Source organism: Lethenteron reissneri, chromosome 32 (assembly GCF_015708825.2).
Source record: "Lethenteron reissneri isolate LAM-NWPU_2019-01 chromosome 32, ASM1570882v1, whole genome shotgun sequence".
NCBI lineage: Eukaryota > Metazoa > Chordata > Hyperoartia > Petromyzontiformes > Petromyzontidae > Lethenteron > Lethenteron reissneri.
The window spans coordinates 15,086,071-15,105,442 of NC_083810.1; the positions used below are offsets into that span (position 1 = coordinate 15,086,071).

Genomic DNA, 19,372 nt, shown 5'->3' on the forward strand with positions numbered 1-19,372 from the left:
GTAAAACTAAAACAGTTTCTAAAGACTGCTCGAAGAAGACTACAAACTAAAATGCTAAAACGATTAATGTAATTGTCAGTTGCATGAAAAGTGTTAAGCGTTTATTTTTGCATGTAATGATCCATGAATTAACTAAAATCGATTCTCATGATTATGATAATCGTGCAAAAATTGATTATTTACATTTATTGAAATATTCTAATGTATGCACAACTGTGCAAGGGATGGCAAAAGAAGAGTAAAAAAGCACCACAGACAACATATTAGTCTTGAGTTACGGCCCCAAATAGTACTTGGGGGGTTGAATTTATTACATGTATATTTATATATCGTACAAATTATCACTGGAGTTTTAAACAAACAACACAAACTTGTAGAATGTTGTTCCCATAATCAACTCTTCGCTGGATTTAAAATAAATGCGTTTGCAAAAGCATTGCATTTAAAACGCACCCATATACTTTACGTTAACGGGCATCTTGTTTATTTCCGAGTCAAGCCCGCCATCTTTCGTGTCGAAACCCTGGTGATGGGGGCCTCCTCCGACATGGGGGGTCGTCGGTAAGACTTCCTTTGAGTGAGGAGCCAGCCATTGAGTTGTAGTCTGCGGCAAAAAAAAAAAAGTGTTTGTCAAATGTTAAACCAAAATATGTAATTCTCGAACAGAATAATGTACATATTTTTGGTTCTTTCGGTAAAGTCACGTAGAAGGGAGATAATAAAATAATATAAATATGAAACAATAAAAATTATCACGACGTTTCGACTGAAACACAAGCAATCATCATCAGGTGTGAAATCCACAGCAAGAACATTTGAAAAAAGTGGCGGTTTTTCCTAACGTGGAAAAAAACGCCACTTTTCCACGTTAGGAAAAACCGCCACTTTTTTCAAATTCGTAGTGAGAAAAGTGTTGTATCTATGCCCTGTTTTCCGTTATTAATATTAAGAATAATTAAGAAAAAAATATTTTTTTTTAACATCTATTTTTTTTTTAAAATTAAATAATGAAAACAACTCACGGGCACACCGGGAGTCCATGAGACATGGAGGGCGGTTGAAATGATAGGAATTCGGTCACAAAAAGGTCATAGACATCCAGACGGACAAAAAGATGTATGGACTAAACCTCCCGAGACATCTGGAGATGTACAGATAAGGTGCAGAGTGAATGACGGTTGAAGCTTCGCGTTTTCTTGGCGTTTTCCTAACCGAAAAGTAGAAACTTAACAGAAAGAATGAACCAACAAACAATAGGGGCTTTTTTATTAGTAATTCCCTTGTATTTCTCGTATTCACCGTATATATATTATTTTTGTATTGTATGTTTCTATCTACCTGACCAAAAAAATAATAATTACGAATTCCAACAGTTAAGGAAGCATAAGTGGAAACTTAGTTGCACTTAACCTCAGGACATTAAAATATAACTCAAGAATAAATGTAACATACAGGACCACATAATGTATTGCATACATCTCCTCGACCACCTTTGTCTTCCAGCGGTGTCTGACCTCAGAATGACCCACGCAGGGCAAGCAAGGAGGGATCAAAAAGGTCACAGGGGGGAATCGGTGCCTGACATTCCAAAGACATCTGTTTTGTTGTTTGTTTTCTCTCGCAAGAGACGCGGAGAGAGAGAAGGGAGTCACGTTTAAGTTAGGCACACACACAGCGAACGGGCAGTCTGGGTTGAGTCGTGCTCAGTCTCGCAACTCGGCGTGCGACGCAGCGTTGCGACGGGGCTCGCAAGAGAGTTGGGGCAGATCGTGCCTCGAGGAGAGATGGAACGAGGAGGGGTCGTTCGAGTCGCAGAAGTCTGAGTTCAACCTGGGTCGGGGCTGGGTTTCAGCCGTGCTCCGGCTGGCGGAGCGTCGTGAGGAAACGAAACACCGATGCTGATAGCAGATGTCGCTTCTCGCAGAACGAAGTTAAGTGCGAGTAAAGCTGGCAGCCGCACGAACAAGGGGAAGCACGGAGCAGAGAGAGAGTGACGAGTGACGACAAGCAATCAACCTGTAAAAGGGCGGAGATCGCCAAGCGTCGACCAAGCGAGCAAAGCAGAGAGCGCGAAGCAGTGGAGGAAGCCTGGTCAAACGGCTGCGAGGGAGAGGACAGCGCCATCGAATGCGCCGTGTGCCTGAGGGCACACCGACCAACGACCAGTGTGAACACACAAGACGTCCAGATCGACCAAGCGAGCATCGTGCCGACTCAACAATCAATCGAGCAGTGGAGAAGCCGGGGGCTGCCACCAAGAAAGCGCGTGCGCCACCTTGCGCCACCGTGCGCCACCTTGCGCCACCCTGCGCCACCGGGCGCCACCGTGCGCCACCGAGCGACACCGAGCGACACCGAGCGACACGAGCGACCGAGCATCTTCAAGGAGAACATCGTGCCAACGCCGCTCAATCCAGCAGTGGAGAGAGAGAGAGAGAGCAAAAGCCGAGCGACACGCCGAGCGAGGGAGCAGCAGGAGCTTGCGGCGGCCACGCCCAATCGAGAGGAACACCTGGCCGCTGTTTGTATCCTCCTACACCACACAAGCTAACGACACAATTAATATTACGAGGGGACAACGCACACACAGCACGCACACGAATAAGACTTTAAAAGAAAAACTGTCTTTGCGTTTCAAAAAGGGTTGCCATTTCGAGGTGGTGCGTTCAATATCAACTGATCGTGCAAAGCAGTTGCTGCCGTCGAGCTGCATGAATAAGAAATGTTTAGTCATTCATTTTCGTTAACTGCATAATTTCGCCAATGATGAAGTATTTTTAGTCATTCAATTTCGTTAATTGCATAAGATTGCCCATGAATTTATTGACGTATACTCGCTTTCGCATACTAGAGTGTCATGTGCTTGTTTAGAATTAAAATTGCTTAACACCAACTGTTCGAGTGCTTCTTTCCAAGTCCATGCAAAACTGTCTTATTCTTGACAACTGTATTCTGCGTTGAGATTTGAACTTGGTGACCTTAATAAACACACTAATACATACTCAGTAAATGTTAAAGCGATAACGGGGTGAACCGGGGTCTGGTTATCATAACGACTTGCGTTATCATAATTACACCCACTCGCATAATTAATACGATTACCTCTCGAATTGGCATAATTAAAATGTGCGTAATTACATAAATTAACATATTTCCGGATAATTACACATTTGGCCAAATTTCATTTAATTATTATTATTTCCACTGAATATTCATAACCCACATATACAACATAATAATTTCACCCACGCACGCATACAACATAACAAATTTTCATACCCAACATATACAACATAATGGGTGGCGTCGTCCGGGATCTCTCGCAGACAGTGTTTTGCATGGATGATGGAATGAATCACTTCGTGTTAACCAGAATATCAGGATCGAACATTGCATGGTAATTGTGAACGGGCGGAAAACAAAAAACCGCCCTCTAAGGTTAAAACCCAGAATAGCAGGTTAAAACAGAGACAGTGGAATTAAGATAATATCGTATCAAACCAATTGCATCCTGTGATAAATGGTGTTAGAGGTACGCACTCTGAATCGGAAAATAACAGATAGCTCGAGTCGAATTGACTACACTCTGTGAGATAATTGTTTATATGCACTCTGAAAAGAAATGTCAAAGTAACTTCCGCCATACCTAAGATGCTAGGATTAAGAATAATTTTTGAATGGGTTACGGGAAACGGGGAGCTCGTATTTAAACGTACCGACCAATCTGTTACAAAGCAGTACAGTCAGAGAGACATATGGGAAGGGAGCTGTATCGATAACACGAACACACCTCGGGGGAAACTAATTGACTGGATAAAAGGTAACGAAGGCGAACACGATGTAAAAACTGCAGGAAAGGCAGGACAGGACTCATGCCTTCTCACACAGGCATACAGACAGGGATTGTGGAATGAGGGAAAATTTGGAAAGGAAACGGGAGAGAAATCAGTGCTCGCGACACCAGCGAAACTCACAGACGTTGATCCACAGAATAAATATGGAAGTAACATTAAATCACACTCTTGGGTACGTGGACAGAGTCCAGGGACTAATCGCACAAAAATTATGGATATCGAACAAAAAATCATTGACAAAGGGAAACCCTCACAATTCGAGAGAAGGGATGGAGAGATACATATGCAAACAAAAACATGTGAGACTGACAACTTCACAGATAGAGGGAGGAAAAATGTTAAAGTAAAATCGCCAGGACATGGTACACTAAGGGCAGAGGCAAAAACTGAAGGGAAATGGCAACACGAGCGACACGGCACTGGGCGCGCACACAGAAAATGCACACCACTTAAACACAAGCGACACAGCACAGACCAAAGTGACAGATTGCCTGATGATAACTTGTTTGATGATGACGCTGTCGGCAATCAACTTTCGGAATACCTATTCACCAGTAAAACCCTTAAATTGATGGACAAGGCTCTAGTCAGAATTCCCGATTTTGACCCCCACAATAAGACTATGGATATCCACACACATATCGCAACCGTAGAAGAGGAGGCAATGATTAGAGGGCTGAGGAGACGGGATGAAAAAGCGAGTTTGTTGAAACGGACCTTACATAAAGAATCTATTCCATGGGTAAAGTCACTACCACACAAGGTTAGAAATGATTTTAAACAATTGAGCCTGGCAGTGATTCGGAAGTTTGGAGAATATTCGACACTCACTGAGGGGTTTTATGCTGTAAAATCGATGACCCAGGGCATGGACCAAGATCCACGTGACTACCTCGTCCAATTTAAAAGAGCGTATTATGCAGGCGATGTGAATCAATACCACGAAGGAGATAAAATGTTCAAAATTATGTTTTTTGAATCCTTGAGCCCAGAGATTACAGAAAGGGTGAGGATGGTTTTGAATCCAGAAACCGCATCCTTACGCCGCATAGAGAGCAAGGCGTACATGGCATGGTTGTACAGAGCTAAGAATCATAATTCGGATCCAGAACACAGGGAGAGGGATGAGGAACCCAGCCTCTCAGAGAGGAATAAAAATCACCGAGCAGTCCCACAATGCAGGACAGAGCAGAAACGCACGCACCCATGGCAAAATAACCCAGAGAGAGGTTGGCACGAGAATGAGAGCGGCACAAAGCCGAACATTCAGGAGAATCGCAGGAGGGGGAGGTTCAGAATAGAACCATACCAACACCCCATGCCACGACACACACAAGATCAAAATTACCCACAAAGATGGCGAGGTAACAATCCAGGAAAAATTTGGCACCCAAATGGGAGAAATACTGGGCTAAAAATGCACGAGAATCGCAGGAGGGAGAGGTTCAGAGCAGAACCATATCAACACCCCATCCCACGACACACGCAAGGTTCAAATTACGCACAGAGATGGCAAGATAACCACCTAGCGGGAAGGTGTTACACAGACCGCGGAGGTATGGATGCGAACATTCAGGAGAATCGCAGGATGGGAGGTCAAACACAATCGATCCAATTCCGACCAATTCCTCCACCGGCTATACCAAGAGGGAATAGAGGAATAACACAGAATGCGGTCCAAATACGTGATGAACCATCCACAGTGAGTGCGAGCGAGCGGCCAACACGCGCCCCACCCGCCGAGGTGTTAAACCCTGAGCAGGCTGCAAGTGACAGGGCTGAATTGAAGTGTGATCGGACGGTGGATAGCAGACAGCAGAGACAAAGAGAGAACACAGAGACACGCCCTGAGGAGCGCAGGCGTGAGCCTTTGAATGGAAAATATCCAAGGGAAACCAAAATGTATGTGGATCGGAGTGCTAAAATGGAGACGAATGTTCATGACATATCAGGAATGGTGTTGGAATCTAACACACTCGTAAAAACAAAGAGGGCAACATTACGAGGCACAGAATTAAGTCGACACACTGACTCGGCAAATGTGCATGTAATCGCAGAGAGAGCGAATGCCACGAACCAAGTGTCAAAATGGGTCGTGTGCGCGAATTCTGGTTACGTGCAGCACAATTTTTCACCACACACTCCCACGACGCGAGAGAGTGAGAGAGGAAACTACAAAAACGAACCCGAAAACCGTGATCGAATTATCAAAGTGATAAGTGGTAAACGAGGCAACATGAGGAAGGTAACGCATAAATGCGTTCGAAACCGCTACCTAGCGTTTCCCAGGATTTAACAAAAACAAAAATGAATATTCGTCGGAGTTATGATGTATGAGAACCATGTAACTGGTGATATCGATGTTTAACGTTTGTTTAATTTTCTTTGCTCAATTCAAATGTAACCATGTTAAGCAAAAACAAAAATGAACATTCGTCAGAGTTATGATGTATGAGAACCGATGTAACGCAATATCGATGTTTAACGTTTGTTTAATTTTCTTTACTCAATTCAAATGTAACCATATCAAGACTGTAATACGTGCACGCGCGTCGTAAGAAATAACCGCCGAGAGTGAGGGCGGCTGATGGATTTATAACAAAAAAAAACAGGGCATTTACTTTGTTTGAAAATTCGCCAGTGGCCGAATCAACCACTGATAATTTTCAAAAGGGCGGACTGTTGTATCTATGCCCTGTTTTCCGTTATTAATATTAAGAATAATTAAGAAAAAAATATTTTTTTTTAACATCTATTTTTTTTTTAAAATTAAATAATGAAAACAACTCACGGGCACACCGGGAGTCCATGAGACATGGAGGGCGGTTGAAATGATAGGAATTCGGTCACAAAAAGGTCATAGACATCCAGACGGACAAAAAGATGTATGGACTAAACCTCCCGAGACATCTGGAGATGTACAGATAAGGTGCAGAGTGAATGACGGTTGAAGCTTCGCGTTTTCTTGGCGTTTTCCTAACCGAAAAGTAGAAACTTAACAGAAAGAATGAACCAACAAACAATAGGGGCTTTTTTATTAGTAATTCCCTTGTATTTCTCGTATTCACCGTATATATATTATTTTTGTATTGTATGTTTCTATCTACCTGACCAAAAAAATAATAATTACGAATTCCAACAGTTAAGGAAGCATAAGTGGAAACTTAGTTGCACTTAACCTCAGGACATTAAAATATAACTCAAGAATAAATGTAACATACAGGACCACATAATGTATTGCATACATCTCCTCGACCACCTTTGTCTTCCAGCGGTGTCTGACCTCAGAATGACCCACGCAGGGCAAGCAAGGAGGGATCAAAAAGGTCACAGGGGGGAATCGGTGCCTGACATTCCAAAGACATCTGTTTTGTTGTTTGTTTTCTCTCGCAAGAGACGCGGAGAGAGAGAAGGGAGTCACGTTTAAGTTAGGCACACACACAGCGAACGGGCAGTCTGGGTTGAGTCGTGCTCAGTCTCGCAACTCGGCGTGCGACGCAGCGTTGCGACGGGGCTCGCAAGAGAGTTGGGGCAGATCGTGCCTCGAGGAGAGATGGAACGAGGAGGGGTCGTTCGAGTCGCAGAAGTCTGAGTTCAACCTGGGTCGGGGCTGGGTTTCAGCCGTGCTCCGGCTGGCGGAGCGTCGTGAGGAAACGAAACACCGATGCTGATAGCAGATGTCGCTTCTCGCAGAACGAAGTTAAGTGCGAGTAAAGCTGGCAGCCGCACGAACAAGGGGAAGCACGGAGCAGAGAGAGAGTGACGAGTGACGACAAGCAATCAACCTGTAAAAGGGCGGAGATCGCCAAGCGTCGACCAAGCGAGCAAAGCAGAGAGCGCGAAGCAGTGGAGGAAGCCTGGTCAAACGGCTGCGAGGGAGAGGACAGCGCCATCGAATGCGCCGTGTGCCTGAGGGCACACCGACCAACGACCAGTGTGAACACACAAGACGTCCAGATCGACCAAGCGAGCATCGTGCCGACTCAACAATCAATCGAGCAGTGGAGAAGCCGGGGGCTGCCACCAAGAAAGCGCGTGCGCCACCTTGCGCCACCGTGCGCCACCTTGCGCCACCCTGCGCCACCGGGCGCCACCGTGCGCCACCGAGCGACACCGAGCGACACCGAGCGACACGAGCGACCGAGCATCTTCAAGGAGAACATCGTGCCAACGCCGCTCAATCCAGCAGTGGAGAGAGAGAGAGAGAGCAAAAGCCGAGCGACACGCCGAGCGAGGGAGCAGCAGGAGCTTGCGGCGGCCACGCCCAATCGAGAGGAACACCTGGCCGCTGTTTGTATCCTCCTACACCACACAAGCTAACGACACAATTAATATTACGAGGGGACAACGCACACACAGCACGCACACGAATAAGACTTTAAAAGAAAAACTGTCTTTGCGTTTCAAAAAGGGTTGCCATTTCGAGGTGGTGCGTTCAATATCAACTGATCGTGCAAAGCAGTTGCTGCCGTCGAGCTGCATGAATAAGAAATGTTTAGTCATTCATTTTCGTTAACTGCATAATTTCGCCAATGATGAAGTATTTTTAGTCATTCAATTTCGTTAATTGCATAAGATTGCCCATGAATTTATTGACGTATACTCGCTTTCGCATACTAGAGTGTCATGTGCTTGTTTAGAATTAAAATTGCTTAACACCAACTGTTCGAGTGCTTCTTTCCAAGTCCATGCAAAACTGTCTTATTCTTGACAACTGTATCCTGTGATGAGATCTGAACCTGGAGAATTAAAATAATATAAACACACTAAGATAATCAGTAAATGTTTAATCGACGATAATCGTGTTATCCTGATTGATATAACCCTGGATAAACGAAACCAAGCCTAATTAACATAACTGCACACATTAACATAATCGCAAGCATCTGCATAAATTACTACGATTATCATAATTTATGCATATAATTACACGCATTGTCATAATTTATGCATGTTAATACACACACTATCATAATTAATGCGATTTGCGCATTTTTCGGAAAATTATTAATTTTTATTATTTTTATAAAAATTTCATAACCAACATATACAACAAAAGCAAAGTTAACAGCCACTTCGCAACTGTTTCACAAACACGGACTGTTTGACAGCCAATGCTTTGGGTGACTTCATCAATCCACCAGCCAATCGGCTTCAACGGGGATTTTGGAGTCAATTTTAATGGACACTAAATCTCTTCAGGGAAAAGAGCTAACTTCACATCTGACGAGATGGACACCCTTGTTTATTATGCGAGTGTCCACCGCTCTCAAATTGACTCAACATTTGTTGGCAACAGGAGCTGCTGCCGCTAAATGTTGACAACCACAACCATAAGTCACTCAAATCGCGGTGGTGAGATGTTAACTTCCTTGCCTGGTATACAGGAGGCTGTGGGTTCGATCCCTCCACCTGTATACAGCATTGAGTTTGCATGTTCCCCCTGTGATCACGTGCATTTTTCTCCATATCCTCTGGTTTTACCCTCCACTTTTATAAACATGCATTGGGAGTATTTGGCTGCTAAATATGTCCTCATGATAATCCACTTAATTGGGCTATCATTTATAGCCAGGTCACTTCTGAAAAAGAGCCTTATCTGCTAAAATAAGTTTTTACCACAATCACAAAAAGTGCACTAACATAACTACATACATAAAAACCTCTCAAACACAACTACAAAACGCAACAACTCCAAGAGAGAATACAAAGACATGCAACTGCCCAAACACCTACAAACATGGGGGCACTATCCTTGCATGCAGCTGTGTCAGAGTGATAGCAGACTTAAGGCTACTCTGTATCATTCGCACATTCTTTCGGAAATGTATGCAATCCCCGTGCGCAAATCCCGTGGGGAATTCGGAAATGCGGAAACGTGGGCCTGCACAACCCTAAACCGTTGTGTACGCAGTCCACTGGTGTAACAATCGGTGGCTGCTCCAATTCGGATCTCAGAGCTGCCTGCTGTGCCGACATGGCAATACTGTAGCCGAGACACCAAGCAAGCCTCACCTGTCTTATCCGACTACGGCCAGATTCACATATTGCCAAATTAGCAAAAACACATCACTTCTCAGATCTGCACCAATATTTGGTGCAGGAAAAAGACATTTTCCAACATGGGAATCAATATCAAGATCTTCATGCAGTGGCATTGTGCGTCACAAACTTATACTGCTCATCACACGTTACCTGCGGTCCTCTTCAGACGTCGGTCTTTCTTGCTGCATCTTGGCTCCAGAATTATTCTGCGGTGGAGTGGAGGGGTTTCTCGTCATCTGGAGTTGTCTGGAGCGGTTCGACTTTATTGTGGCCTTGTCAGGGTTGCTTTTGGCCACAATTTTCTGCGCCACTCGCTGCTGTGCCGGCCGTGGCGGGCTCTGTGGGCGAGCAAGAGGGACAGCCCCTGTCCGAGAAGCAATGGCTGGTCGGCTTCTCAAGACGCGTGGTGGTGTTCTCTGTGTGGGGACCAGGTGCACGGGTGGACTGGGGACCACGAGTGGACTGGGAACTAAGTCCACCAATGCAGGTGAAATTAAACAATTTTCTACCTGTTCAGTTCTTCCAGAAATCAGCCTCAGGGCTTCATCAATATCAGGCAGAGGCTTGGCATTAAATTCACGACACAGCAACATATTTGCATGACAATTTGGCGCTGCTTCCTCAACATTCTCCAAAGGGACGAATGGTAATGCTTCTATCCTCTTTACATTGGACAGTCTGCGGTGTGGGTTTTTCAAAGGCATATTGACGATGACCTTTGGGAAATCATTCCTCTGAATTGGGTGTCCCACAATTCCCTTGCTTGCAACCCATCCACCTTTATAATTTGTTCATCCCGAGTCTCGATGCTGCTGTTGCCGGTGAATTCGGACTTGATAGACCTCCTTTTCTTGCTGTTCAGAAAGGCCTGAGACAGCGTTGATCGTCTTCGTGGCTGCTTGGCTTGCGGCTTTGCATTTTCCATGAGAATTTGGTCTCCACTTTGGCACGTTGTGTGCGCAATTGCACTGGAGAAGCTACCCAATTGGCACAGCTCTTCAGTGAAGTTACCGACGAACACCGGAGAGTGCGGAAAACCCATGGACTTGCGTTGCATCTTCATTGACGTGTCAGAAGTGGTTGCCAAACAGGATGATGATGATGATGAGATGTTTGCTGCACTTGAAATGTACCTTTTAGGAGCCATCTGTTCGAGCACAAAAAAATGAAAATGCTTTATGACAATCTTTCGATACAATGCAATACTTGCACAGCATTTCCCACCTCATTGTATGTGGGCTGAGACCAGTTGCAAAAGACCGGCATGATTTTTTGTAACTGAGAGCTCTGCACAATATCAGTAATACATTGTGCATGATAACAAATGTTCAGACTTACTTAGGATGATCAAAATGATATATTTTCACTTTCTTGGATTTATGTAGAGTTCACTTGGCATCCAGTCATTCCTTCTCTTTTTCCCCATTTTATATAAAAGGTTGTGGCTCGGGAACCTAACGGTGGTTCTTTAGCGCGTGGCCCTAGGGCGACAGACGTTCAAGTTCATTTTAAGTTAACTTATTAGGTATAGCCCTGTGAGCCATTCGGCTCTTGAATCGGGTGCAACCGCAACAAACAAAAAACAAAAACATTAACAAAAAACATCTTAAAGTGATTATGTGATTGAGTGCAAACAGAAAATCCAAGGAAAGACAGCAAAATATTGCAGAACAAGTATAACCCGTAAAAACAAAGTTTTTCACTATAAATCCTTTATATGCGTGGCGGCTAGAGTCCTCTCGTCCTCTGGCTTGAGATGGCTGCCACCTATGGGTCAGATGATTGCATGGCACCATTAAGCAATTGGTAATTAAATATAATATTTTTGTCCTAAAAAGTGTAAAATTTTGGAAAAAAAATTTCACGAACATAAATTGTCACGCACAACGAGTCTGTGTGGAAAATGTCAGCTCGATTGGATCACGGGAAGTGGGTTAAAAAACGACCGAAAGATTTGCACGGTCCTAAGCAAGCAAGCAAGTGAACTTAATATAAAGGATTTAAAAAGCACCGTATACCAACGCGGTGTGCAAAAATCCCATCCCACGTACCACGCGAACGGAAGCATGTGGGCAATGACACGCTTGAAGACGTACATTACAAAATACGAATTATTTACTAAATATAAGAATAATAAATATAAATGTTGTTCAATGTAAATAGCATAAATACATATTACATATTGATGAAGTATATTTTTAAATACATAAATGTTTCATCTACATTTAGTATTTTGTACTGTACGTCTTCAGGTGTGTAGGGAGCAGTATTATAGCGGTTAGTGCGCTGCGAACCCAGTCAATGTCCAGCCAATGTTAAAACATGTGCAGTCCTGCATTATGATCACGAAGATCTGCGACACAGATAATATGCACCACAACTCCAAATTCTGCAATGATCCAGTCATACTGGACATACAGGGCCTCCTCTACTTACGAACGAGTTAGGTTCTAGAGGTCTGCTCGTAAGTTGATTTGTTCGTAAGCCCAACTTTACTCCTATCAATTCAAAACCTGTTGAACAGCATGTACAGTTAACACGGGGAATGGCTATAATCTACTGTAGATGCCACTGGTTCTTCATGTTCTGCAGATGTAGATGGCACTGGTTGTTTATGTTCTGCAGATGTTCCCTCTGGTGCTTGTGTTTCCTCTCTACTCTCTTGAAAAACTTACCAAGAGATGTCTGCGCAGTTGCTCTCTTCTCTTCATAAATCAACTTGTAACAGGACAATAGTATCTTGACTTAAAAGCTTTCGTGACTGCAGGAATTTCGGTAAAGTGACGTAGATAGAAAAATAATTTTCGAAATCACGTTTCGATCGCAACACAAGCAATCATCTTCAGGTGAAAAAATACAGCAGGCGAACTGCTTAGGCAGGAGAAATATGATACAGTATATGCTTTCACCTGAAGACGATTGCTTGTGTTGCGATCAAAACGTGATTTTTTTTATCCATCTACGTGACTTTACCGAAAGACCCAAATAGTAGACAATAGTATCGTGAACAGCTGCCAACACCTTAGTTAACCTTTCAGTATTTGGATCCTGAGACTCAAAACAAGCCAGTGCTTGACAGTGAACAACCACCGCCATCTATTGTTGAACTTACGACGCTCGGTCCGAACAAGCAATTGAACATACGAGCAGGTTTGTTCGTATCTCTGAAAGTTCGTAAGTCGAATGTTCGTAAGTAGAGGGAGTCCCTGTACAGCTTGATATCAACAAACACGAATCCTACAACGATGAAAAAAATATATACATACAGCTTCATAAGAACCTGAATTCTGCAATCCCTTCAGACTTACCAATATCAATAATCACCTCTTAGCCTTAGGTCAATAACACCACATCTGATTCATCACTCCAAAAAAAATCACCACTTTGTGTCATGATATTCAATAACTTGCCAATCACCATACCCAATCTCACTCGTTCCCTTGTTCCTATGTTATACTCACACTGTGTCTCTACTGTATCATTGTACGTCTCCCTTTACCTGTCTTTTTGCATCTCCTTGTCTTGTCTCCTGGTCTATCTGTCTGTATTTCTCTGCAGATCTTAAGTGTCCCGCTGTCTCTGTATCTAGACCTGTCTCTCCTCCCGCCTAGTGGTGAAGTATGGTCCGAAAGAACCAAAGAATATGGTCAAGGAATGTGAAGGCCACCTCCTCCCTCGTCCAGCAGTGGATTCACGAAACGGGATGTACATGCTTCTGTAGACAACTGCGTATAGCAAATATAACTCACAGACGAAGCGCTGCTAAGAATACGCCGCCAGTCTACGTTGCCGTGTAGATGTGATGAAGATGCAGAGCAACAACGACAGTACAATTGTAGAAAAAGTTTGGCCGAGCCAGACATCGGCATCAGGAGTAGCGGACTGTGGCGTCTCCTTTGGTATTTGTGGATCGGGCATTGCGTCGCAGGGCAAGGCCCTCGACAGCTACTCTCATACTCCAGTAACAGATCGTTCGCCCTCTAAATAACGCGAGTCGATGTCCCGGATACAACACGGATACAACACGGTTATGTGTGACCCGAGGTGGAGCCTCCTCACACCGTCGCGGGTCGTGGCCTATGAACCATACTTCACCACACAATCTTTCTTTAGGCTGTGGAATCCGACGAGCTATAAAGCTCTTTATCACAGGTGTCCAGTAGGGGCGGGTCAGAAAGTTACAAACAACGCAAAAGAACCACGCCGGCCAGCGCGGGTTATAGAAGGCGGAGAGCGAATAGCGACCAGGCGGAGTGGGTGCGAAGCAGCTGCGGAGCTTCAGAGACGCCGTCTCGGATTTCGCGAAAAATGACAATGTCCACAGGATGACGACAGCCCTGGCCCTACCGAGAACGCGTCTCCCAAACAGGTGAACTCACCTCACACGAGGCGAGGTGCTTCGACGGGGCCCCCTCGCCACTTGTTGCACCGCGGACTGGAGGCCAACCCAGGAGCTGACGACCGTTGGAGATTTCAAACTTCGTGACGCGCGGCACCGCGCCTCCTGTGATTGGTTAATAGGGAGAGCGCCAACGTCACGAAACTGGATCGATTCGCGAATCGGTTTTCTTATTAACCGATAATTCGATGCGATGGGACGACAGCCAACGTCTGTATTCTTGGGTCTTTCGGTAAAAATCTTGATTTGAAGCTTTCGTAACTACAGGAATCCATACTCTTTGGTTCTTTCGGTAAAGTCACGTGGGTAGAAAAATAAAATAAACAATAGTCACGTAGGTAGATGTTGACTTGAAGCTTTCGTGACTGCAGGAATTCATATTTTTGGGTCTTTCGGGAAAGTATCAGTTTTTTCAGTTTCATTTATTTGGTATAACCCTGTGAGCCATTCGGCTCTTGAATCGGGTGCAACCGCAACAAACAAAAAAAATGAACAAGAAAACATCTTAAAGTGACTATGCGCAAACAGAAAAATCCAGGAAAAAACTGAAAATAATCTTCCAGAAAAAGCACCGTACACCAACGCTGTGTGCAAAAATCCCAATGGGATGCAAGTCAAACAACAACAACAACCACAATACAACTTAGATTAAAGCCATCAGTCTAACTCCGTACTACAACAAACAAACATGGCTAAACCAATACACTTTTCGAAATCACCTAAATAAAGCCATGAAAGCAATGTAACAGTGATCATAGGAACTGTGACCGAAATTTCACAATAAACGACATAAACAACATGGACCACCAAACCCTTTAGCCATAGCTGGCTGCATGAGTCACTCCACAACAGGAGGAGCATCAGTAGGAGTATCAAAACATTTCAATGCACCTTTAAAGATCAGCACACTAAATCAAAACACAAGATCATACTTTGCAGCGGTCATCCGGAGCGAAACATTTGATTTTAGGCCACTGAATAGCAGTGGCAAGCTCGGGGTGAACAACTCCTCTAGAGCAGTTTTGAGTGAAGATCTCATAGGTAGTTATTCAAGTTGAAGTTTATTAGCAATAGCATTCCAGACCCTGGGGGCATCACGACGTTTCGGGCGCAACACATCAGGTGGGAAAGCATGATGACGGACGCTTATGTTGCGCCCGAAATGTCGTGATTTATTTTATTTTATACCTACGTGACTTTACCGAAAGAACCAAAGAGTATGGATTCCTGCAGTCACGAAAGCTTCAAATCCAGAGAGATTAGCATGTTAATGGGAGATCGCAGAGCCGCAACCAAGGGGTCGGCGTGCAACGTGACTGTGTTGGTGTGAACCCTGTGAAAGCACGTTTGAAATGGGTGTAAAGCACAACTAACATTGGAAGGTGGTAGGATGGGAACATCATCGCCAATTATTACTTAAACTGGTTGATAACGTCCTTCTAATGATTGCTCAGTTTTCTTGGTTCTTTCGGTAAAGTCATGTAGAATAGCAATAATAAAATAATAAAAATAAAACATACGTGACTTTACCGAAAGAACCAAGAAGATGAATCCCTGCAGTCACGAAAACTTTAAATCGAAAAGATTGCTCAGTTGTACCTATCTTCTCGGTTGAAATTGTTTATTATTTATAGACACAGACACAATTATGTATAATTAGCTATTTTTTCTCCTGATGACGATTGCTTGTGTTGCGATCGAAACGTCGTAGTTTTTTCTCTTTTCTTTGAACCTATCTTACGTGACAATCAAATGTATTGAAAAGGCATCCAAAATAGATCATCTGCCCATTGAGCTTAACCGAAATTGGGAATATTTTTCAGAGCCCCAATAAATAGTTTACAATTTTAACCTTCATTTTCTGAAGCTGGTGATCTTTTTGATAATGTATTGGGAGTCACCCCTGCGCATGCAAATCCCTACACCCCTGTCCAAACATTAAAGAATTTAGTTTCCAGCCAATCCACGAAAGTAATGTTCTAAAACAACTGCCCTACCTCAAAGGGTCCTCCTCTACCGGAGCAGATAGTATTCCTGTCTTTGCTCTGCTAACTGTTGGTCACCTAATATACAAACCTATAGCCCATATTTTCAACCTGTCCATCAAAGAAGCATCAGTACCTCTAGAATGGAAACATTCCTATGTTCGTCCACTTCACAAAGGGGGCCCTAAAGATGATCCAAATAACTACCGACCTCTCTCAATTTTGTCTCCATTGATTACAATTTTAGAAAAATTATTGAACTACCAAATTAGCAGTTTCCTGTCCGACAACAATTTATTACATCGAAAACAATCTGGGTTCCGAAAAAAATACAGCACCGCATCTGCTGCATTAAACTCTCTGAATCACATTTACAGTAGCCTTGATAATTATCAATAGCTGCTGACATTTGGGCTACGCCCATTTCAAACCTTTATAAACAGTTTGCCTTGGAAGCTAACCCCCCTTTTCCTGAAGATGACCGCTAGTGTTGAGATCGAAACGTCATAGTTTTTAGTTATTTTCTTTGAATCTATCTACGTGACTTTACTGAAAGACCCAATAATATGAATTCCTGCAGTCACGAAAGCTTTAAGTCAAACCAACGTCTGCTTTCGTTCAATTGATGTAGACACAGAGCAACGACGACAAATTGTAAATGCTGTGGGTTTACTCTCGAACACACGGGTGTGCTGAAGTAGTAACTAATTGGCACTTTTATTTTCGTGACAACCCTTATTTATATTCACGCGATCTATACAAAAACATTTGTGATGGACAACTACAATTTCACATTCAAGTGGTCAAGCCAGATAACCGCATCAGGAGCAGAGGGGTGTATCGCTGTGATTATGTCTCCTTCGTACTTGCGGGTCATGGCATTGCGTCGTTATACGTTGTTATTGTCTGTTGGGGATGACCACGGTCGCACACTGCATCATCAGGGTATCCGCATCTACTGCTGCCATCGTTTGTGCAGTGGATGCAGCTTAGGGTGGAGCATGAGCAGCATCGTAAAGAAAACCCCAGGGATCTTCTGCGTTGTTCAGCGTATTGATGCCCCCAGGGTCTGGAATGCTGTTGCCAATAAATTGAAACTTGAGTCACTACCTATGAGATATTCACTCAAAACTGCTGTAGAGGAGTTGTACACCCCTAGCAGCCAATGCTATTCAGTGGCCTAAAATAAAATGTTTCGCTCCGGATGATCGGTACAAAGTATGACCTGTGTTTGGATTTAGTGTGCTGATCTTAAAGGTGCATAGAAAAATTATAATACTCCGATTGATGCTCCTGCTGTTGTGGAGTGACTCATGCAGCCAGCTATGGCTGCAGGGTTTTGGTAGTACATGTTGTTTATGCCATTTATTGTGAAAATTCCGTCACAGTTCCTATGATCACTGTTTCATTGCTTTCATGGCTTTATTTTGGTGATTTCGAAAAGTGTATTGGTTTAGCCATGTTTGTTTGTTGTAGTACAGAGTTAGACTGATGGCCTTAATCTAAGTTGTCTTGTGGTTGTTGTTGGTTGTTTGACTTGCATCTCACTGGGATTTTTTCACACAGCGTTGGTGTACGGTGTTTTTTCTGCAATATTTTGCAGTCTTTTCTTGGATTTTCTGTTTGCACTCAGTCACATATTCACTTTAAGATGTTTTTTGTTCATGTTTTGTTTGTTGCGGTTGCACAAGATTCAAGAGCCGAATGGCTCACAGGGCTATACCTAATAAATGAACTTGAACTTGTATGTGCGACCCTAGATCAGAATCAGAATATTTAGACTAGGAGGAGGAATCCAATGAGCTATGAAGCTCTTTATCACAGATGACCTAGTATGGGTGGGTCAGCAAGTTACAGCAGCAAACGATACAAAAACACGACAGGAGTGCAAAATAGAGAAAATAGTAAGCAAGTCATTGACTATAAATAATAAATACTTTAACTACATAAGTCCGATTGATCAAGATTGGGTAAGGCAAAAACAACATCAAAAGAGTTAGTAGATCGCAAAGCAGGAACTGTTAACTACGAAGTGCAATTGTTCATGGGTTTCCCCCCCATAGCGTGCCAAACTGAATGGTAAAAGCTATTTAGATGATTTGGCTGCTTAGATAAATTTCCACGTGATAAGCCACTTCGTTGAGCTATTTGCTGCCATATCGCTTCTGAAAAAGAAGCGAAGAGCTAAGTCGGCTTTACCTGGTAAAATATACGTGTACATAGTTTAGTGATCTGCTTACCTTTCCTATACTTTGCACTCGTACCGTGTTTTTGTATTGTAACGTTCTGACCTTCCCTACTGGACATCTGTTAAACGGAGCTTCCTAGCGCATCCGATTCCTCCAATATAAATAGATATTCTGATTATGAAGTCGATTCCGTGAAGCGAGTCTTACGTGATATGTGAATCTAGGTGGAGGTTGCACGTTCCAGTGGATCAGAACATCCGATTGTAACGATTCACCTGATTGCAATTCTTAAGGTCTGTATACAAATGATGTGTATGACAGAAACCCCAATAGGAAAATATATAATGGCCGACGTTTCGGGCAATGACCCGAAGCGTGGCCTACTATATTGTTTCTATAAAGACAACAGTGTTATTTCCGAATCTGTTAAGTTTTTTTTCTCACTGTGTAACAGCAAATAAGATTTAATTTCTTGATAATCCACTCGTTTCAAATAGTCGTTACATAATTCACTTTTCTTATTGGCCATGTAAAGATACTGAAACCACTAAAGTTATGCCACCTCAGGTGGTACCGATACAATGCATTGTCTGGCCTGGGCCCAGACACCGAAGGAATGTTGGTTGGACGTTTTACTGTATATTCGTTTGACATTTGTAACCAAAGCACTTAGCCACACCAATCCAACTGGAATAGGATAGAATAGGTTGTGAACATGATATGGGTTGTAAACAATATATGAACGGTGCGTTTGACAAAAATAGGTAAAATTAGAAGAAAAAACATTCCATAAATTTTACTTTTCCTGATTGACACCCAAAGTGCTTTCTTTCTTGACTACCAATTAGAAAATGACGATCGCCTAAAAAAAAGAACAGAATCTGCAAAAAACCCCTCTAG

The 19,372-nt window shown here is 43.3% G+C and overlaps 1 long non-coding RNA gene across 2 annotated transcripts; it reads right to left on the reverse strand.

The window, feature by feature from the left end:
- Positions 1-267: 267 nt before the first annotated feature.
- Positions 268-14,411, reverse strand: LOC133350097 (uncharacterized). Of its 2 annotated transcripts, XR_009756013.1 has the most exons (5): positions 14,279-14,345; positions 13,399-13,506; positions 11,238-11,380; positions 10,050-11,046; positions 268-604 (listed from the first exon to the last, which is right to left on the reverse strand). It is a non-coding gene; the product is annotated as an uncharacterized LOC133350097 (long non-coding RNA). The 2 variants fall into 2 exon arrangements; XR_009756012.1 differs by lacking the exon at positions 13,399-13,506 and having other exon boundaries at positions 14,279-14,411.
- Positions 14,412-19,372: the final 4,961 nt, after the last annotated feature.